Consider the following 24,195-nt stretch of genomic DNA (forward strand, 5'->3'; position numbering starts at 1 on the left):
ATGATAAATCAGCTATACGGAGGTCCCCTTTTGACCTCCTGAACATATTTCTGGCCAAAGAGTCCTCGATCTTGGGCTTTCTATACATACTCATAGACTGCTTCTGATGCTTCATAAGGCATATAAGATGTCCATATCTGACCATTTGAACTTATTTGTGGTCAAAGTGTCCTAAAAAAAATTCAAACTATATAAAGTTATAGATTCCTTTTGATGATAAGTCAGCTATACAGAGGTCCCCTTTTGACCTACTGAACATGTTTCTGGCCCAAGAGTCCTCGATCTTGGGCTTTCTATACATACTCATAGACTCCTTCTGATGCTTCATAAGCCATATAGATGTCCATATCTGACCTTTTGAACTTATTTGTGGTCAAAGTGTCCTAAAAAAAATACAAACCAAATAAAGTTATAAAGTCCTTTTGATGATAAATCAGCTATAAAAAGGTCCCCTTTTGACCTCCTGAACATGTTTCTGGCCAAAGAGTCCTCAATCTTGGGCTTTCTATACATACTCATAGATTCCTTCTGATGCTTCATAAGCCATATAGATGTCCATATCTGACCTTTTGAACTTATTTGTGGTCAAAGTGTCCTAACATTTTTTCAAACTATAGAAAGTTATAGACTCCTTTTGATGATAAATCAGCTATACAGAGTGCCCCTTTTGACCTCCAGAACATATTTCTGGCCAAAGAGTCCTCGATCTTATGCTTTCTATACATACTCATAGACTCCTTCTGATGCTTCATAAGCCATATAGATGACCATATCTGACCTTTTGAACTTATTTGTGGTCAAAGTGTCCTAAAATTTTTCAAACTATATAAAGTTATAGACTCCTTTTGATGATAAATCAGCTATACAGAGGTCCCCTTTTGACCTCATGAACATAATTCTGGCCAAAGAGTCCTCGATCTTGGGCTTTCTATACATACTCATAGACTCCTTCTGATGCTTCATAAGCAATATAGATTTCCATATCTGACATTTTGAACATATTTGTGGTCAAAGTGTCCTAACATTTTTTCAAACTATAAAAAGTTATAGACTCCTTTTGATGATAAATCAGCTATACAGAGGTCCCTTTTTGACCTCCAGAACATATTTCTGGCCAAAGAGTCCTCGATCTTATGCTTTATATACATACTCATAGACTCCTTCTGATGCTTCATAAGCCATATAGATGTCCATATCTGACCTGTTGAACTTTTTTGTGGTCAAAGTGTCCTAAAATTTTTCAAAGTATATAAAGTTATAGACTACATTTGATGATAAATCAGCTATACAGAGGTCCCCTTTTGACCTCATGAACATAATTCTGGCCAAAGAGTCCTTGAACTTGGGCTTTCTATACATACTCATAGACTCCTTCTGATGCTTCATAAGCAATATAGATTTCCATATCTGACATTTTGAACATATTTGTGGTCAAAGTGTCCTGACATTTTTCAAAGTATATAAAGTTATAGACTCATTTTGATGATAAGTCAGCTATACAGAGGTCCCCCTTTGACCTCCTGAACATATTTCTGGCCAAAGAGTCCTAAATCTTGGGCTTTCTATACATACTCATAGACTCCTTCTGATGCTTCATAAGCCATATAGATGTCCATATCTGACCTTTTGAACTTATTTGTGGTCAAAGTGTCCTAAAAAAAATTCAAACTATAGAAAGTTATAGACTCCTTTTGATGATAAGTCAGCTATACAAAGGTCCCTTTTTGACCTCATGAACATATTTCTGGCCAAAGAGTCCTCAAATCTTGGGCTTTCTATACATACTCATAGACTCCTTCTGATGCTTCATAAGCCATATAGATGTCCATATCTGACCATTTGAACTTATTTGTGGTAAAAGTGTCCTAAAAAAATTCAAACTATATAAAGTTATAGACTCCTTTTAAAGATAAATCAGCTATACAGAGGGCCCCTTTTGACCTACTGAACATATTTCTGGCCCAAGAGTCCTTGATCTTGGGCTTTCTATACATACTCATAGACTCCTTCTGATGCTTCATAAGCCATATAGATGTCCATATCTGAACTTTTGAACTTATTTGTGGTCAAAGTGTCCTAAAAAAAATTCAAACCAAATAAAGTTATAAAGTCCTTTTGATGATAAATCAGCTATAAAAAGGTCCCCTTTTGACCTCCTGAACATGTTTCTGGCCAAAGAGTCCTCAATCTTGGGCTTTCTATACATACTCATAGATTCCTTCTGATGCTTCATAAGCCATATAGATGTCCATATCTGACCTTTTGAACTTATTTGTGGTCAAAGTGTCCTAACATTTTTTCAAAGTATAGAAAGTTATAGACTCCTTTTGATGATAAATCAGCTATACGGAGGTCCCCTTTTGACCTCCTGAACATATTTCTGGCCAAAGAGTCCTCGATCTTGGGCTTTCTATACATACTCATAGACTGCTTCTGATGCTTCATAAGGCATATAAGATGTCCATATCTGACCATTTGAACTTATTTGTGGTCAAAGTGTCCTAAAAAAATTCAAACTATATAAAGTTATAGATTCCTTTTGATGATAAGTCAGCTATACAGAGATCCCCTTTTGACCTACTGAACATGTTTCTGGCCCAAGAGTCCTTGATCTTGGGCTTTCTATACATACTCATAGACTCCTTCTGATGCTTCATAAGCCATATAGATGTCCATATCTGACCTTTTGAACTTATTTGTGGTTAAAGTGTCCTAAAAAAAATTCAAACCAAATAAAGTTATAAAGTCCTTTTGATGATAAATCAGCTATAAAAAGGTCCCCTTTTGACCTCCTGAACATGTTTCTGGCCAAAGAGTCCTCAATCTTGGGCTTTCTATACATACTCATAGATTCCTTCTGATGCTTCATAAGCCATATAGATGTCCATATCTGACCTTTTGAACTTATTTGTGGTCAAAGTGTCCTAACATTTTTTTCAAACTATATAAAGTTATAGATTCCTTTTGATGATAAGTCAGCTATACAGAGGTCCCCTTTTGACCTCCAGAACATATTTCTGGCCAAAGAGTCCTTGATCTTGGGCTTTCTATACATACTCATAGACTCCTTCTGATGCTTCATAAGCCATATAGATGTCCATATCTGACCTTTTGAACTTATTTGTGGTTAAAGTGTCCTAAAAAAAATTCAAACCAAATAAAGTTATAAAGTCCTTTTGATGATAAATCAGCAATAAAAAGGTCCCCTTTTGACCTCCTGAACATGTTTCTGGCAAAAGAGTCCTCAATCTTGGGCTTTCTATACATACTCATAGATTCCTTCTGATGCTTCATAAGCCATATAGATGTCCATATCTGACCTTTTGAACTTATTTGTGGTCAAAGTGTCCTAACAGTTTTTCAAAGTATAGAAAGTTATAGACTCCTTTTGATGATAAATCAGCTATACAGAGGTCCCCTTTTGACCTCCAGAACATATTTCTGGCCAAAGAGTCCTTGATCTTGGGCTTTCTATACATACTCATAGACTCCTTCTGATGCTTCATAAGCCATATAGATGTCCATATCTGACCTTTTGAACTTATTTGTGGTCAAAGTGTCCTAACATTTTTTTCAAACTATAGAAAGTTATAGACTCCTTTTGATGATAAATCAGCTATACAGAGGTCCCCTTTTGACCTCCAGAACATATTTCTGGCCAAAGAGTCCTCTATCTTGGGCTTCCTATACATACTCATAGACTCCTTCTGATGCTTCATAAGCCATATAGATTTCCATATCTGACCTTTTGAACTAATTTGTGGTCAAAGTGTCCTCAAAATTTTTCAAACTATATAAAGTTATAGACTCCTTTTGATGATAAATCAGCTATACAGAGGTCCCCTTTTGACCTCCTGAACATATTTCTGGCCAAAGAGTCCTCGATCTTGGGCTTTCTATACATACTCATAGACTGCTTCTGATGCTTCATAAGGCATATAAGATGTCCATATCTGACCATTTGGTCTTATTTGTGGTCAAAGTGTCCTAAAAAAATTCAAACTATATAAAGTTATAGATTCCTTTTGATGATAAGTCAGCTATACAGAGATCCCCTTTTGACCTACTGAACATGTTTCTGGCCCAAGAGTCCTTGATCTTGGGCTTTCTATACATACTCATAGACTCCTTCTGATGCTTCATAAGCCATATAGATGTCCATATCTGACCTTTTGAACTTATTTGTGGTTAAAGTGTCCTAAAAAAAATTCAAACCAAATAAAGTTATAAAGTCCTTTTGATGATAAATCAGCTATAAAAAGGTCCCCTTTTGACCTCCTGAACATGTTTCTGGCCAAAGAGTCCTCAATCTTGGGCTTTCTATACATACTCATAGATTCCTTCTGATGCTTCATAAGCCATATAGATGTCCATATCTGACCTTTTGAACTTATTTGTGGTCAAAGTGTCCTAACATTTTTTTCAAACTATATAAAGTTATAGATTCCTTTTGATGATAAGTCAGCTATACAGAGGTCCCCTTTTGACCTCCAGAACATATTTCTGGCCAAAGAGTCCTTGATCTTGGGCTTTCTATACATACTCATAGACTCCTTCTGATGCTTCATAAGCCATATAGATGTCCATATCTGACCTTTTGAACTTATTTGTGGTTAAAGTGTCCTAAAAAAAATTCAAACCAAATAAAGTTATAAAGTCCTTTTGATGATAAATCAGCAATAAAAAGGTCCCCTTTTGACCTCCTGAACATGTTTCTGGCAAAAGAGTCCTCAATCTTGGGCTTTCTATACATACTCATAGATTCCTTCTGATGCTTCATAAGCCATATAGATGTCCATATCTGACCTTTTGAACTTATTTGTGGTCAAAGTGTCCTAACAGTTTTTCAAAGTATAGAAAGTTATAGACTCCTTTTGATGATAAATCAGCTATACAGAGGTCCCCTTTTGACCTCCAGAACATATTTCTGGCCAAAGAGTCCTTGATCTTGGGCTTTCTATACATACTCATAGACTCCTTCTGATGCTTCATAAGCCATATAGATGTCCATATCTGACCTTTTGAACTTATTTGTGGTCAAAGTGTCCTAACATTTTTTTCAAACTATAGAAAGTTATAGACTCCTTTTGATGATAAATCAGCTATACAGAGGTCCCCTTTTGACCTCCAGAACATATTTCTGGCCAAAGAGTCCTCTATCTTGGGCTTCCTATACATACTCATAGACTCCTTCTGATGCTTCATAAGCCATATAGATTTCCATATCTGACCTTTTGAACTAATTTGTGGTCAAAGTGTCCTCAAAATTTTTCAAACTATATAAAGTTATAGACTCCTTTTGATGATAAATCAGCTATACAGAGGTCCCCTTTTGACCTCCTGAACATATTTCTGGCCAAAGAGTCCTCAATCTTGGGCTTTCTATACATACTCATAGACTGCTTCTGATGCTTCATAAGGCATATAAGATGTCCATATCTGACCATTTGGTCTTATTTGTGGTCAAAGTGTCCTAAAAAAATTCAAACTATATAAAGTTATAGATTCCTTTTGATGATAAGTCAGCTATACAGAGATCCCCTTTTGACCTACTGAACATGTTTCTGGCCCAAGAGTCCTTGATCTTGGGCTTTCTATACATACTCATAGACTCCTTCTGATGCTTCATAAGCCATATAGATGTCCATATCTGACCTTTTGAACTTATTTGTGGTTAAAGTGTCCTAAAAAAAATTCAAACCAAATAAAGTTATAAAGTCCTTTTGATGATAAATCAGCTATAAAAAGGTCCCCTTTTGACCTCCTGAACATGTTTCTGGCCAAAGAGTCCTCAATCTTGGGCTTTCTATACATACTCATAGATTCCTTCTGATGCTTCATAAGCCATATAGATGTCCATATCTGACCTTTTGAACTTATTTGTGGTCAAAGTGTCCTAACATTTTTTTCAAACTATATAAAGTTATAGATTCCTTTTGATGATAAGTCAGCTATACAGAGGTCCCCTTTTGACCTCCAGAACATATTTCTGGCCAAAGAGTCCTTGATCTTGGGCTTTCTATACATACTCATAGACTCCTTCTGATGCTTCATAAGCCATATAGATGTCCATATCTGACATTTTGAACTTATTTGTGGTTAAAGTGTCCTAAAAAAAATTCAAACCAAATAAAGTTATAAAGTCCTTTTGATGATAAATCAGCTATAAAAAGGTCCCCTTTTGACCTCCTGAACATGTTTCTGGCAAAAGAGTCCTCAATCTTGGGCTTTCTATACATACTCATAGATTCCTTCTGATGCTTCATAAGCCATATAGATGTCCATATCTGACCTTTTGAACTTATTTGTGGTCAAAGTGTCCTAACAGTTTTTCAAAGTATAGAAAGTTATAGACTCCTTTTGATGATAAATCAGCTATACAGAGGTCCCCTTTTGACCTCCAGAACATATTTCTGGCCAAAGAGTCCTTGATCTTGGGCTTTCTATACATACTCATAGACTCCTTCTGATGCTTCATAAGCCATATAGATGTCCATATCTGACCTTTTGAACTTATTTGTGGTCAAAGTGTCCTAACATTTTTTTCAAACTATAGAAAGTTATAGACTCCTTTTGATGATAAATCAGCTATACAGAGGTCCCCTTTTGACCTCCAGAACATATTTCTGGCCAAAGAGTCCTCTATCTTGGGCTTCCTATACATACTCATAGACTCCTTCTGATGCTTCATAAGCCATATAGATTTCCATATCTGACCTTTTGAACTAATTTGTGGTCAAAGTGTCCTCAAAATTTTTCAAACTATATAAAGTTATAGACTCCATTTGATGATAAATCAGCTATACAGAGGTCCCCTTTTGACCTCCTGAACATATTTCTGGCCAAAGAGTCCTCGATCTTGGGCTTTCTATACATACTCATAGACTGCTTCTGATGCTTCATAAGGCATATAAGATGTCCATATCTGACCATTTGAACTTATTTGTGGTCAAAGTGTCCTAAAAAAAATTCAAACTATATAAAGTTATAGATTCCTTTTGATGATAAGTCAGCTATACAGAGGTCCCCTTTTGACCTACTGAACATGTTTCTGGCCCAAGAGTCCTTGATCTTGGGCTTTCTATACATACTCATAGACTCCTTCTGATGCTTCATAAGCCATATAGATGTCCATATCTGACCTTTTGAACTTATTTGTGGTTAAAGTGTCCTAAAAAAAATTCAAACCAAATAAAGTTATAAAGTCCTTTTGATGATAAATCAGCTATAAAAAGGTCCCCTTTTGACCTCCTGAACATGTTTCTGGCAAAAGAGTCCTCAATCTTGGGCTTTCTATACATACTCATAGATTCCTTCTGATGCTTCATAAGCCATATAGATGTCCATATCTGACCTTTTGAACTTATTTGTGGTCAAAGTGTCCTAACAGTTTTTCAAAGTATAGAAAGTTATAGACTCCTTTTGATGATAAATCAGCGATACAGAGGTCCCCTTTTGACCTCCAGAACATATTTCTGGCCAAAGAGTCCTTGATCTTGGGCTTTCTATACATACTCATAGACTCCTTCTGATGCTTCATAAGCCATATAGATGTCCATATCTGACCTTTTGAACTTATTTGTGGTCAAAGTGTCCTAACATTTTTTTCAAACTATAGAAAGTTATAGACTCCTTTTGATGATAAATCAGCTATACAGAGGTCCCCTTTTGACCTCCAGAACATATTTCTGGCCAAAGAGTCCTCTATCTTGGGCTTCCTATACATACTCATAGACTCCTTCTGATGCTTCATAAGCCATATAGATTTCCATATCTGACCTTTTGAACTAATTTGTGGTCAAAGTGTCCTCAAAATTTTTCAAACTATATAAAGTTATAGACTCCATTTGATGATAAATCAGCTATACAGAGGTCCCCTTTTGACCTCCTGAACATATTTCTGGCCAAAGAGTCCTCGATCTTGGGCTTTCTATACATACTCATAGACTGCTTCTGATGCTTCATAAGGCATATAAGATGTCCATATCTGACCATTTGAACTTATTTGTGGTCAAAGTGTCCTAAAAAAAATTCAAACTATATAAAGTTATAGATTCCTTTTGATGATAAGTCAGCTATACAGAGGTCCCCTTTTGACCTACTGAACATGTTTCTGGCCCAAGAGTCCTTGATCTTGGGCTTTCTATACATACTCATAGACTCCTTCTGATGCTTCATAAGCCATATAGATGTCCATATCTGACCTTTTGAACTTATTTGTGGTCAAAGTGTCCTAAAAAAAATTCAAACCAAATAAAGTTATAAAGTCCTTTTGATGATAAATCAGCTATAAAAAGGTCCCCTTTTGACCTCCTGAACATGTTTCTGGCAAAAGAGTCCTCAATCTTGGGCTTTCTATACATACTCATAGATTCCTTCTGATGCTTCATAAGCCATATAGATGTCCATATCTGACCTTTTGAACTTATTTGTGGTCAAAGTGTCCTAACAGTTTTTCAAAGTATAGAAAGTTATAGACTCCTTTTGATGATAAATCAGCTATACAGAGGTCCCCTTTTGACCTCCAGAACATATTTCTGGCCAAAGAGTCCTTGATCTTGGGCTTTCTATACATACTCTTAGACTCCTTCTGATGCTTCATAAGCCATATAGATGTCCATATCTGACCTTTTGAACTTATTTGTGGTCAAAGTGTCCTAACATTTTTTTCAAACTATAGAAAGTTATAGACTCCTTTTGATGATAAATCAGCTATACAGAGGTCCCCTTTTGACCTCCAGAACATATTTCTGGCCAAAGAGTCCTCTATCTTGGGCTTCCTATACATACTCATAGACTCCTTCTGATGCTTCATAAGCCATATAGATTTCCATATCTGACCTTTTGAACTAATTTGTGGTCAAAGTGTCCTCAAAATTTTTCAAACTATATAAAGTTATAGACTCCATTTGATGATAAATCAGCTATACAGAGGTCCCCTTTTGACCTCCTGAACATATTTCTGGCCAAAGAGTCCTCGATCTTGGGCTTTCTATACATACTCATAGACTGCTTCTGATGCTTCATAAGGCATATAAGATGTCCATATCTGACCATTTGAACTTATTTGTGGTCAAAGTGTCCTAAAAAAAATTCAAACTATATAAAGTTATAGACTCCTTTTGATGATAAGTCAGCTATACAGAGGTCCCCTTTTGACCTACTGAACATGTTTCTGGCCCAAGAGTCCTTGATCTTGGGCTTTCTATACATACTCATAGACTCCTTCTGATGCTTCATAAGCCATATAGATGTCCATATCTGACCTTTTGAACTTATTTGTGGTCAAAGTGTCCTAAAAAAAATTCAAACCAAATAAAGTTATAAAGTCCTTTTGATGATAAATCAGCTATAAAAAGGTCCCCTTTTGACCTCCTGAACATGTTTCTGGCCAAAGAGTCCTCAATCTTGGGCTTTCTATACATACTCATAGATTCCTTCTGATGCTTCATAAGCCATATTGATGTCCATATCTGACCTTTTGAACTTATTTGTGGTCAAAGTGTCCTAACATTTTTTCAAAGTATAGAAAGTTATAGACTCCTTTTGATGATAAATCAGCTATACAGAGGTCCCCTTTTGACCTCCAGAACATATTTCTGGCCAAAGAGTCCTTGATCTTGGGCTTCCTATACATACTCATAGACTCCTTCTGATGCTTCATAAGCCATATAGATGTCCATATCTGACCTTTTGAACTTATTTGTGGTCAAAGTGTCCTAACATTTTTTTCAAACTATAGAAAGTTATAGACTCCTTTTGATGATAAATCAGCTATACAGAGATCCCCTTTTGACCTCCAGAACATATTTCTGGCCAAAGAGTCCTCTATCTTGGGCTTCCTATACATACTCATAGACTCCTTCTGATGCTTCATAAGCCATATAGATGTCCATATCTGACCTTTTGAACTTATTTGTGGTCAAAGTGTCCTAAAAAAAATTCAAACTATATAAAGTTATAGACTCCTTTTGATGATAAGTCAGCTATACAGAGGTCCCTTTTTGACCTCCTGAACATATTTCTGGCCAAAGAGTCCTCGATCTTGGGCTTTCTATACATACTCATAGACTCCTTCTGATGCTTCATAAGCCATATATATGTCCATATCTGACCTTTTGAACTTATTTGTGGTCAAAGTGTCCTAAAAAAAATTCAAACTATATAAAGTTATAGACTCCTTTTGATGATGTCAGCTATACAGAGGACCCCTTTTGACCTCCTGAACATGTTTCTGGCCAAAGAGTCCTCGATCTTGGGCTTTCTATACATACTCATAGATTCCTTCTGATGCTTCATAAGCCATATAGATGTCCATATCTGACCTTTTGAACTTATTTGTGGTCAAAGTGTCCTAACATTTTTTCAAACTATAGAAAGTTATAGACTCCTTTTGATGATAAATCAGCTATACAGAGGTCCCTTTTTGACCTCCTGAACATATTTCTGGCCAGAGTCCTCGATCTTGGGCTTTCTATACATACTCATAGTCCAACTCCTTCTGATGCTTCATAAGCCATATAGATGTCCATATCTGACCTTTTGAACTTATTTCTGGTCAAAGTGTCCTCAAAATTTTTCAAACTATATAAAGTTATAGTCTCCTTCTGATGATAAATCAGCTATACAGAGGTCCCCTTTTGACCTACTGAACATATTTCTGGCCAAAGAGTCCTAAAAGATTAACACTATACATTCAGACTGATATCTTCGGATGTTATATCATCCTGACAAAAGTCCATATTTGACCTACCGAATTTTTTTCTGGCCAATGAGTGAGTACTCGAAACTTGACCTTTCCATACATACTTGTTGACTCTTTCTGATGTTACGTCAGACATACAGAATTCCATATTTGACCCAAGGAACATATTTCTTGCCAAAGAGTCCTCGATCTTGGGCTTTCTATACATACTAATAGACTCCTTCTGATGCTTCATAAGCCATATAGATGTCCATATCTGACCTTTTGAACTTATTTCTGGTCAAAGTGTCCTCAAAATTTTTCAAACTATATAAAGTTATAGACTCCTTCTGATAATAAATCAGCTATACAAAGGTCACCTTTTGACCTTCTGAACATATTTCTGGCCAAAGAGTTCTTGAACATTATCTTGCTATACTACAGATTGACTTCTTGTGATGTTATATTAACCAGCCAGTAGTCTATTTTTGACCTACTGAACATATTTCTAGCCAGAGACCGTGAACATCAACTCACTATACATATAGACTGACTTCTCGTAATGTAAAATCAGGCAGACAGTAGTCCACATTTGACTGATTGAAAAATAATTTGACCAAAGAGTTCTCAAAAGGATTTTGTCTATCATAAATGTATAGACTCCTTCTGATGTTAAATCAGCCATACAGAAGTCCATATTTGACCTTCTGAACATATTTCTGGCCAGAGACCTTGAACATTTACCTTACTATTTATATTTCTCCTACCATAAAGACTTCTCGTGATGTTATGTCAGCCAGACTGTAGCCATATTTGACTGATTTAACATGTTTTTGGCCAAAGAATCCTCAAAATGTGTTTTACTCTTAGAAACTCATAGACTCCTTCTGATGTTAAATCAGCCATACAGAAGTCCATATTTGACGCAAGGAACATATTTATGGCCATAGAGTTCTCGATCTTGACCTTTCTATACATACTCATAGACTCCTTCTAATGTTACATAAGCCATATAGATATCCATATCTGACCTTTTGAACTTATTTCTGGTCATCAAAAGTTTTTAAACTATATAAAGTTATAGACTCTTTCTGATGATAAATCAGCTATTCAGAGGTCCCCTTTTGACCTACTGAACATATTTCTGGCCAAAGAGTCCTAAAAGATTAACACTATACATTCAGACTGATATCTTCGGATGTTATATCATCCTGACAAAAGTCCATATTTGACCTACCGAATTTTTTTCTGGCCACGGAGTGAGTACTCGAAACTTGACCTTTCCATATATACTTGTTGACTCTTTCTGATGTTACGTCAGACATACAGAATTCCATATTTGACCCAAGGAACATATTTCTTGCCAAAGAGTCCTCGATCTTGGGCTTTCTATACATACTCATAGACTCCTTCTGATGCTTCATAAGCCATATAGATGTCCATATCTGACCTTTTGAACTTATTTGTGGTCAAAGTGTCCTCAAAATTTTTCAAACTATATAAAGTTATAGTCTCCTTCTGATAATAAATCAGCTATACAAAGGTCACCTTTTGACCTTCTGAACATATTTCTGGCCAAAGAGTTCTTGAACATTATCTTGCTATACTACAGATTGACTTCTTGTGATGTTATATTAACCAGCCAGTAGTATATTTTTGACCTACTGAAAATATTTCTGGCCAGAGTCTGTGAACATTAACTCACTATACAATATAGACTGACTTCTTGCAATGCCAAACCAGGCAGGCAGTAGTCCATATTTGACCGATTGAAAAAAAAATTGACCAAAGAGTTCTCAAAAGGATTTTGTCTATCATAATCTATAGACTCCTTCTGATGTTAAATCAGTCATACAGAAGTCCATATTTGACCTACCGAAAATATTACTGGCCAAAGAGTCCTTAAAGATTAACACTATACATTCAGATTGATATCTTCGGATGTTATATCATCATGACAAAAGTCCATATTTGACATACTGAAATTTTTTCTGGTCAAAGAGTCTAAACTTGACCATTCTATATATACTCATTGACTCTTTCTGATTCTTCATTAGCTATATAGATGTCCATATCTGGCGAATTGAAAATATTTTTGGCAAAAAGGCCCTCACAAGTTAACTTACTAAATACTCATAGACTTCTTCTGATGATACATCACTTTAACAGGTATGTGACCCTCTGAATATATTTTTGGCCAAAGAATCATTGAACATTAACTATCTATACATATTGACTCAAGAGTCAAAATTTGACCTCTTTTGGTCTGATTTATCATCAGATGGAGTCTATAATTTTACATAGTTTAAAAACTTTTGAGGAACCTTTGACCAGAAATAATAATAGGTCATAAATATGGACATAAATATGGCTTATGAAGAATCAGAAGGAGACTATGAGTATGTATAGAAAGTTCAAGATTGGCCACAAATATGTCCCTTGGGTCAATTATGGACTTCTTTATGGCTGATGTAACATCAGATGGAGTAATGTATAGAAAGAAACAGCATAAGGAGTCAATGAGCATGTACAGAATGTTCAAGATCGAGGACTCTTTTACTAGAAATATGTTCAGTAGGTCAGTTATGAACAATTGTCTGGCTGATGAAACATCAGAAGGAGTCAATGAGCTTGTAAAGAAAGTTCAAAATCGAGGACTCTTTTACCAGAAATATTTTCAGTAGGTAAATTATGGAGTACTCTCTGGCTGATGAAGCACTAAAAGGAGTCAATGAGCATGTATAGAAAGTTCAAGTACATAGACTCGTTGGCCAGAAAAAAAGAAAAAAAAATGTCATTATGGACAGTTGTCTGACCGATGTACTATCTGAAGGAGTCTATAAGTGTGAATCGAAAGTTCAAGATCAAGGACTCTTCAGTCAGAAATATGTTCAACATGTTAAATCTGAACTACTTTATGGCTAAAGAAACAAAATAAGGCGTCACTGAGAATGTATAGAAAGTTCAAAATCGCGGACTCTTTTACCAGAAATATTTTCAGTAGGTCCATTATTGACTACTGTCTGGCTGATGAAACACTAAAAGGAGTCAATTAGCATGTACAAAATTTTCAAGTCAGAAATATGTTCAACATGTCAAATCTGGACTTCTGTATGGCTAAAGAAACAAAATAAGGCATCACTGAGAATGTATAGAAAGTTCAAGATCGAGAAGATATGGACTGCTGTCTGGCTGATGAATCAGAAGTCAATTAAGATTGAGGAAGAAGATTATGAATAGAAAGTTCAAGTTCAAAGACTCTTCAGGTAGAAATATGTTCAGTGGGTCAATTATCTATATGGAGTCACTGAGAATCTATAGAAAGTTCAAGACGGAGGACTCTTTTACTATAAATATGTTCAGATGGTCAATTATGGACTATTGTCTGCTTGTGAAACATCAGAAGGACTCAATGAGCCTATATAGAAAGTTCAAGTTCAAGACTCTTCGGGCAGCAATATGTTCAGTAGGTCAATTATGGACTAATGTCTGGCTGATGAAACACTAAAAGGAGTCAATTAGCATGTACAGAATGTTCAAGTTCATGGACTTGTTGGCCAGAAATATGTTTAATAATTAATATGGACAATTGTCTGTCCGATGTAGTTTCTGAAAGAGTCTATAATTATGAATAGAAAGTTCAAGATCAAAGACTCTTTGGTCAGAAATATGTTCAACATGTCAAATCTGAACTTCTGTATGGCTGAAGAAACATCAGAAGTAAATGATTATGTATAGAAAGTTCAAGTTCATAGACTCTTCGGGCAGAAAAATGTTCAGTAGGTCAATTGTGGACAATTATCTGGCTGATGAAACATCAGAAGGAGTATGTATAGAAAGAATAAGATCAAGGCCAGAAATATGTTCAATTGATCAAATTTTGAAATACTATATTGCTGTTGTAAAATCAGGAGTCATTGAGTATGTATTGAAAAATGTTCATAGACTCATTGGTCAGAAATAGGTTTGATAGGTCATATTGATACAATACAATACAATAATGTTTTGCTATTGTAACATCAGAAGGAGTCAATGTATAGAGAAATCAAGATTATAAACCCATCGCTCAGAAATGAGTTTAGTAGTCAATTATGGATCATTTTTTGGCTGAAGTACTATCTGAAAGCGTCTATGAGTAGCCTATGTATAGAAAGATCAAGGACTCTTCCAGACAGAAATATGTTCAATTGTCAAATATGGATAATAGCCTGGGTGATGAAAAATCAGAAGGAGATAGTAATTATGTATAGATAATTAAAGTTCTAGGTCTCTTTGTCCAGATATATGTTCAATGGATCAAATTTGGACTAACAATATGGTTGATTTAACATCAAAAGTAGTCGATGAGAATGCATATAAACATACCTTTTGACGACTCTTTTGGCCAGAAATATGTTCTCTTGGTCAAATATGGACTACTGTATGGTGGATGTAAAATCAAAAATAGTCTAGGAGAAGGAACAGTAAGTTAAACTTTGATGATTCTTTTGCCAGAAAAATGTTCTGTAGGTCAATAATTAACTTCTGTCTCAATGATGAAACATCAGAACAAGCCTATGATTATGTATAGAACGATCAAGATCGAGGACACTTTGGTTATAGAAATGTTCAATAGGTCAAATTTGAACTATACTGTATGGCTGATGAAACATCAGAAGGATTGTAAGAGCAATTAGTCTAGAAATGTAAAGTTCAAGGTCTCATGTCTAGAAATATGTTCAAAATATAAAATTTGAACTACTGTTCAAATACATTGGATAGCAGATCGGATAGAAGATACATAAATTAACAAGTCTACAAGTATGTTTAGAAAGTTCAAGATCGAGGACTCTATGGTCAGAAATATATTTAATGGGTCAAGTATGGACATCTTTCAGGCTGATGAAACATCGGAAGCTGTCAATGAGCATGTACAGAAAGGTCAAGATCAGGGACTCTTTGACCAGAAATATGTTAGTAGGTTAAATATGGACTTTTGTATGGCTAATGTATTATTAAGAGAAGTCAATAAGCAGAGAAAGTTAATGTTCAAAGACTCTTTGGCCAAAAATGTGTTCCGTAGTTCAAATAGGAACCTCTGTATGGCTGAATTAACATAATAAGAAACCCTTTGAGGACCATTTGACCAGAAATAAGTTTAATAGGTCAAATATGGAATTCTATATGTGGCTTATGAACCATCAGAAGGAGTCTAGGAGTTAGAATGCAAAGTTCAAGATTGAGGACTCTTTTTTATCAGAAGGAGTCTATAACTTTATATAGTTTGAAAATTTTTGAGGACACTTTGACCAGAAATAAGTTCAAAATGTCAGCTATGGACATCTATATGGCTTATAAAGCATCAGAAGGAATCTATGAGTATGTATAGAAAGCCCAATATTGAGGACTCTTTGGCCAAAAACATGTTCAGGAGGTCAAAAGGGGACCTCTGTATAGCTGACTTATCATCAAAAGGAGTCTATAACTTTATATAGTTTGAAAATTTTTAGGACACTTTGACCACAGATAAGTTCAAAATGTCAGATATGGAAATCTATATGGCTTAAGAAGCATCAGAAGGAGTCTATGAGTATGTATAGAAAGCCCAAGATCGAGGACTCTTTGGCCAGAAATATGTTCAGTAGGTCAAAAGGGGCCCTCTGTATAGCTGATTTATCTTAAAAAGGAGTCTATAACTTTATATAGTTTGAAAAATTTTAGGACACTTTGACCACAAATAAGTTCAAAATGTCAGATATGGAAATCTATATGGCTTATGAAGCATCAGAAGGAATCTATGAGTATGTATAGAAAGCCCAAGATTGAGGACTCTTTGGCCAGAAATATGCTCAGGAGGTCAAAAGGGGACCTCTGTATAGCTGACATCATCAAAAGGAGTCTATAACTTTATATAGTTTGAAAAATGTTAGGACACTTTGACCACAAATAAGTTCAACAGGTCAGATATGGACATCTATATGGCTTATGAAGCATCAGAAGGAGTCTATGAGTATGTATAGAAAGCATAAGATTGAGGATTCTTTGGCCAGAAATATGTTCTGGAGGTCAAAAGGGGCCCTCTGTATAGCTGATTTATCATCAAAAGGAGTCTATAACTTTCTATAGTTTGAAAAAATGTTAGGACACTTTGACCACAAATAAGTTCAAAAGGTCAGATATGGACATCTATATGGCTTATGAAGCATCAGAAGGAGTCTATGAGTATGTATAGAAATCCCATGATCGAGGACTCTTTGGCCAGAAATATGTTCAGGAGGTCAAAAGGGGACCTCTGTATAGCTGATTTATCATCAAAAGGAGTCTATAACTTTATATAGATTGATTTCTTTTTTTTAGGACACTTTGACCACAAATAAGTTCAAAAGGTCAGATATGGACATCTATATGGCTTATGAAGCATCAGAAGGAATCTATGAGTATGTATGGAAAGCCCAAGATTGAGGACTCTTTGGCAAGAAATATGTTCCTTGGGTTAAATATGGAATTCTGTATGTCTGACGTAACATCAGAAAGAGTCAACAATATGGAAAGGTCAAGTTTCGAGTACTCACTCCTTGGCCAGAAAAAAATTCGGTAGGTCAAATATGGACTTTTGTCAGGATGATATAACATCCGAGGATATCAATCTGAATGTATAGTGTTAATCTTTTAGGACTCTTTGGCCAGAAATATGTTCAGTAGGTCAAAAGGGGACCTCTGTATAGCTGATTTATCATCAGAAGGAGACTATAACTTTATATAGTTTGAAAAATTTTGAGGACACTTTGACAAGAAATAAGTTCAAAAGGTCAGATATGGACATCTATATGGCTTATAAAGCATCAGAAGGAATTTATGAGTATGTATAGAAAGCCCAATATTGAGGACTCTTTGGCCAAAAACATGTTCAGGAGGTCAAAAGGGGACCTCTGTATAGCTGACATCATCAAAAGGAGTCTATAACTTTATATAGTTTGAAAAATTTTAGGACACTTTGACCACAAATAAGTTCAAAATGTCAGATATGGACATCTATATGGCTTATGAAGCATCAGAAGGAGTCTATGAGTATGTATAGAAATCCCATGATCGAGGACTCTTTGGCCAGAAATATGTTCAGGAGGTCAAAAGGGGACCTCTGTATAGCTGATTTATCATCAAAAGGAGTCTATAACTTTATATAGATTGATTTCTTTTTTTTTAGGACACTTTGACCACAAATAAGTTCAAAAGGTCAGATATGGACATCTATATGGCTTATGAATCATCAGAAGGAGTCTATGAGTATGTATAGAAAGCATAAGATCGAGGACTCTTTGGCCAGAAATATGTTCTGGAGGTCAAAAGGGGTCCTCTGTATAGCTGATTTATCATCAAAAGGAGTCTATAACTTTATATAGTTTGAAAACTTTGAGGACACTTTGACCACAAATAAGTTCAACAGGTCAGATATGGACATCTATATGGCTTATGAAGCATCAGAAGGAGTCTATGAGTATGTATAGAAAGCATAAGATCGAGGACTCTTTGGCAAGAAATATGTTCTGGAGGTCAAAAAGGGCCCTCCGTATAGCTGATTTATCATCAAAAGGAGTCTATAACTTTATATAGTTTGAATTTTTTTTAGGACACTTTGACCACAGATAAGTTCAAAAGGTCAGATATGGTCATCTATATGGCTTATGAAGCATCAGAAGGAGTCTATGAGTATGTATAGAAAGCATAAGATCGAGGACTCTTTGGCCAGAAATATGTTCAGGAGGTCAAAAGGGGACCTCTGTATAGCTGATTTATCTTTAAAAGGAGTCTATAACTTTCTATAGTTTGAAAAAATGTTAAGACACTTTGACCACAAATAAGTTCAACAGGTCAGATATGGACATCTATATGGCTTATGAAGCATCAGAAGGAGTCTATGAGTATGTATAGAAAGCCCATGATCGAGGACTCTTTGGCCAGAAATATGTTCAGGAGGTCAAAAGGGGACCTCTGTATAGCTGATTTATCTTTAAAAGGAGTCTATAACTTTATATAGTTTGAAAAATTTTAGGACACTTTGACCACAAATAAGTTCAAAATGTCAGATATGGAAATCTATATGGCTTATGAAGCATCAGAAGGAGTCTATGAATATGTATAGAAAGCATAAGATCGAGGACTCTTTGGCCAGAAATATGTTCTGGAGGTCAAAAGGGGACCTCTGTATAGCTGATTTATCATCAAAAGGAGTCTATAACTTTATATAGATTGATTTCTATTTTTTAGGACACTTTGACCACAAATAAGTTCAAAAGGTCAGATATGGACATCTATATGGCTTATGAAGCATCAGAAGGAGTCTATGAGTATGTATAGAAAGCATAAGATCGAGGACTCTTTGGCCAGAAATATGTTCTGGAGGTCAAAAGGGGTCCTCTGTATAGCTGATTTATCATCAAAAGGAGTCTATAACTTTCTATAGTTTGAAAAAATGTTAGGACATATTGACCACAAATAAGTTCAAAATGTCAGATATGGAATTCTATATGGCTTATGAAGCATCAGAAGGAGTCTAGAGTATGTATAGAAAGCCCAAGATCGAGGACTCTTTGGCCAGAAATATGTTCAGGAGGTCAAAGGGGGACCTCTGTATAGCTGACTTATCATCAAAAGGAGTCTATAACTTTCTATAGTTTGAAAAATTTTGAGAACACTTTGACCACAAATAAGTTCAAAAGGTCAGATATGGACATCTATATGGCTTATGAATCATCAGAAGGAGTCTATGAGTATGTATGGAAAGCCCAAGATTGAGGACTCTTTGGCCAGAAATATGTTCAGGAGGTCAAAAGGGGACCTCTGTATAGCTGACTTATCATCAAAAGGAGTCTATAACTTTATATAGTTTGAAAAATTTTAGGACACTTTGACCACAAATAAGTTCAACAGGTCAGATATGGACATCTATATGGCTTATGAAGCATCAGAAGGAGTCTATGAGTATGTATAGAAAGCCCAAGATCGAGGACTCTTTGGCCAGAATTATGTTCATGAGGTCAAAAGGGGCCCTCTGTATAGCTGATTTATCTTTAAAAGGAGTCTATAACTTTATATAGTTTGAAAATTTTTGGACACTTTGACCACAAATAAGTTCAAAATGTCAGATATGGAAATCTATATGGCTTATGAAGCATCAGAAGGAGTCTATGAGTATGTATAGAAAGCCCATGATCGAGGACTCTTTGGCCAGAAATATGTTCAGGAGGTCAAAAGGGGACCTCTGTATAGCTGATTTATCTTTAAAAGGAGTCTATAACTTTATATAGTTTGAAAAATTTTAAGACACTTTGACCACAAATAAGTTCAAAATGTCAGATATGGAAATCTATATATGGCTTATGAAGCATCAGAAGGAGTCTATGAGTATGTATAGAAAGCATAAGATCGAGGACTCTTTGGCAAGAAATATGTTCTGGAGGTCAAAAAGGGCCCTCCGTATAGCTGATTTATCATCAAAAGGAGTCTATAACTTTATATAGTTTGAATTTTTTTTAGGACACTTTGACCACAGATAAGTTCAAAAGGTCAGATATGGTCATCTATATGGCTTATGAAGCATCAGAATGAGTCTATGAGTATGTATAGAAAGCCCAAGATCGAGGACTCTTTGGCCAGAAATATGTTCAGGAGGTCAAAAGGGGCCCTCTGTATAACTGATTTATCATCAAAAGGAGTCTATAACTTTATATAGTTTGAAAACTTTGAGGACACTTTGACCACAAATAAGTTCAACAGGTCAGATATGGACATCTATATGGCTTATGAAGCATCAGAAGGAGTCTATGAGTATGTATAGAAATCCCATGATCGAGGACTCTTTGGCCAGAAATATGTTCAGGAGGTCAAAAGGGGACCTCTGTATAGCTGATTTATCATCAAAAGGAGTCTATAACTTTATATAGATTGATTTCTTTTTTTTTAGGACACTTTGACCACAAATAAGTTCAAAAGGTCAGATATGGACATCTATATGGCTTATGAATCATCAGAAGGAGTCTATGAGTATGTATAGAAAGCATAAGATCGAGGACTCTTTGGCCAGAAATATGTTCTGGAGGTCAAAAGGGGTCCTCTGTATAGCTGATTTATCATCAAAAGGAGTCTATAACTTTATATAGTTTGAAAACTTTGAGGACACTTTGACCACAAATAAGTTCAACAGGTCAGATATGGACATCTATATGGCTTATGAAGCATCAGAAGGAGTCTATGAGTATGTATAGAAAGCATAAGATCGAGGACTCTTTGGCAAGAAATATGTTCTGGAGGTCAAAAGGGGACCTCTGTATAGCTGACTTATCATCAAAAGGAGTCTATAACTTTATATAGTTTGAAAAATTTTAGGACACTTTGACCACAAATAAGTTCAACAGGTCAGATATGGACATCTATATGGCTTATGAAGCATCAGAAGGAGTCTATGAGTATGTATAGAAAGCCCATGATCGAGGACTCTTTGGCCAGAAATATGTTCAGGAGGTCAAAAGGGGACCTCTGTATAGCTGATTTATCATCAAAAGGAGTCTATAACTTTATATAGTTTGAAAAAATGTTAGGACACTTTGACCACAAATAAGTTCAAAAGGTCAGATATGGACATCTATATGGCTTATGAAGCATCAGAAGGAGTCTATGAGTATGTATAGAAATCCCATGATCGAGGACTCTTTGGCCAGAAATATGTTCAGGAGGTCAAAAGGGGACCTCTGTATAGCTGATTTATCATCAAAAGGAGTCTATAACTTTATATAGATTGATTTCTTTTTTTTTAGGACACTTTGACCACAAATAAGTTCAAAAGGTCAGATATGGACATCTATATGGCTTATGAATCATCAGAAGGAATCTATGAGTATGTATAGAAAGCATAAGATCGAGGACTCTTTGGCCAGAAATATGTTCTGGAGGTCAAAATGGGTCCTCTGTATAGCTGATTTATCATCAAAAGGAGTCTATAACTTTATATAGTTTGAAAACTTTGAGGACACTTTGACCACAAATAAGTTCAACAGGTCAGATATGGACATCTATATGGCTTATGAAGCATCAGAAGGAGTCTATGAGTATGTATAGAAAGCATAAGATCGAGGACTCTTTGGCAAGAAATATGTTCTGGAGGTCAAAAAGGGCCCTCCGTATAGCTGATTTATCATCAAAAGGAGTCTATAACTTTATATAGTTTGAACTTTTTTTAGGACACTTTGACCACAGATGAGTTCAAAAGGTCAGATATGGTCATCTATATGGCTTATGAAGCATCAGAAGGAGTCTATGAGTATGTATAGAAAGCATAAGATCGAGGACTCTTTGGCCAGAAATATGTTCTGGAGGTCAAAAGGGGCACTCTGTATAGCTTATTTATCATCAAAAGGAGTCTATAACTTTCTATAGTTTGAAAAATTTTGAGAACACTTTGACCACAAATAAGTTCAAAAGGTCAGCTATGGACATCTATATGGCTTATGAATCATCAGAAGGAGTCTATGAGTATGTATGGAAAGCCCAAGATTGAGGACTCTTTGGCCAGAAATATGTTCAGGAGGTCAAAAGGGGACCTCTGTATAGCTGACTTATCATCAAAAGGAGTCTATAACTTTATATAGTTTGAAAAATTTTAGGACACTTTGACCACAAATAAGTTCAACAGGTCAGATATGGACATCTATATGGCTTATGAAGCATCAGAAGGAGTCTATGAGTATGTATAGAAAGCATAAGATCGAGGACTCTTTGGCCAGAAATATGTTCTGGAGGTCAAAAGGGGACCTCTGTATAGCTGATTTATCATCAAAAGGAGTCTATAACTTTCTATAGTTTGAAAAAATGTTAAGACACTTTGACCACAAATAAGTTCAAAAGGTCAGATATGGACATCTATATGGCTTATGAAGCATCAGAAGGAGTCTATGAGTATGTATAGAAAGCCCATGATCGAGGACTCTTTGGCCAGAAATATGTTCAGGAGGTCAAAAGGGGACCTCTGTATAGCTGATTTATCTTTAAAAGGAGTCTATAACTTTATATAGTTTGAAAAATTTTAGGACACTTTGACCACAAATAAGTTCAAAATGTCAGATATGGAAATCTATATGGCTTATGAAGCATCAGAAGGAGTCTATGAATATGTATAGAAAGCATAAGATCGAGGACTCTTTGGCCAGAAATATGTTCTGGAGGTCAAAAGGGGACCTCTGTATAGCTGATTTATCATCAAAAGGAGTCTATAACTTTATATAGATTGATTTCTATTTTTTAGGACACTTTGACCACAAATAAGTTCAAAAGGTCAGATATGGACATCTATATGGCTTATGAAGCATCAGAAGGAGTCTATGAGTATGTATAGAAAGCATAAGATCGAGGACTCTTTGGCCAGAAATATGTTCTGGAGGTCAAAAGGGGTCCTCTGTATAGCTGATTTATCATCAAAAGGAGTCTATAACTTTCTATAGTTTGAAAAAATGTTAGGACATTTTGACCACAAATAAGTTCAAAATGTCAGATATGGAATTCTATATGGCTTATGAAGCATCAGAAGGAGTCTAGAGTATGTATAGAAAGCCCAAGATCGAGGACTCTTTGGCCAGAAATATGTTCAGGAGGTCAAAGGGGGACCTCTGTATAGCTGACTTATCATCAAAAGGAGTCTATAACTTTCTATAGTTTGAAAAATTTTGAGAACACTTTGACCACAAATAAGTTCAAAAGGTCAGCTATGGACATCTATATGGCTTATGAATCATCAGAAGGAGTCTATGAGTATGTATGGAAAGCCCAAGATTGAGGACTCTTTGGCCAGAAATATGTTCAGGAGGTCAAAAGGGGACCTCTGTATAGCTGACTTATCATCAAAAGGAGTCTATAACTTTATATAGTTTGAAAAATTTTAGGACACTTTGACCACAAATAAGTTCAACAGGTCAGATATGGACATCTATATGGCTTATGAAGCATCAGAAGGAGTCTATAAGTATGTATAGAAAGCATAAGATCGAGGACTCTTTGGCCAGAAATATGTTCTGGAGGTCAAAAGGGGACCTCTGTATAGCTGATTTATCATCAAAAGGAGTCTATAACTTTCTATAGTTTGAAAAAATGTTAAGACACTTTGACCACAAATAAGTTCAAAAGGTCAGATATGGACATCTATATGGCTTATGAAGCATCAGAAGGAGTCTATGAGTATGTATAGAAAGCCCATGATCGAGGACTCTTTGGCCAGAAATATGTTCAGGAGGTCAAAAGGGGACCTCTGTATAGCTGATTTATCTTTAAAAGGAGTCTATAACTTTATATTGTTTGAAAAATTTTAGGACACTTTGACCACAAATAAGTTCAAAATGTCAGATATGGAAATCTATATGGCTTATGAAGCATCAGAAGAAGTCTATATGTATCGAAAGCATAAGATCGAGGACTCTTTGGCAAGAAATTTGTTCTGGAGGTCAAAAAGGGCCCTCCGTATAGCTGATTTATCATCAAAAGGAGTCTAT

Source organism: Abramis brama (assembly GCF_963993115.1).
Source record: "Abramis brama genome assembly, chromosome: 15".
Classification (NCBI taxonomy): Eukaryota; Metazoa; Chordata; class Actinopteri; order Cypriniformes; family Leuciscidae; genus Abramis; species Abramis brama.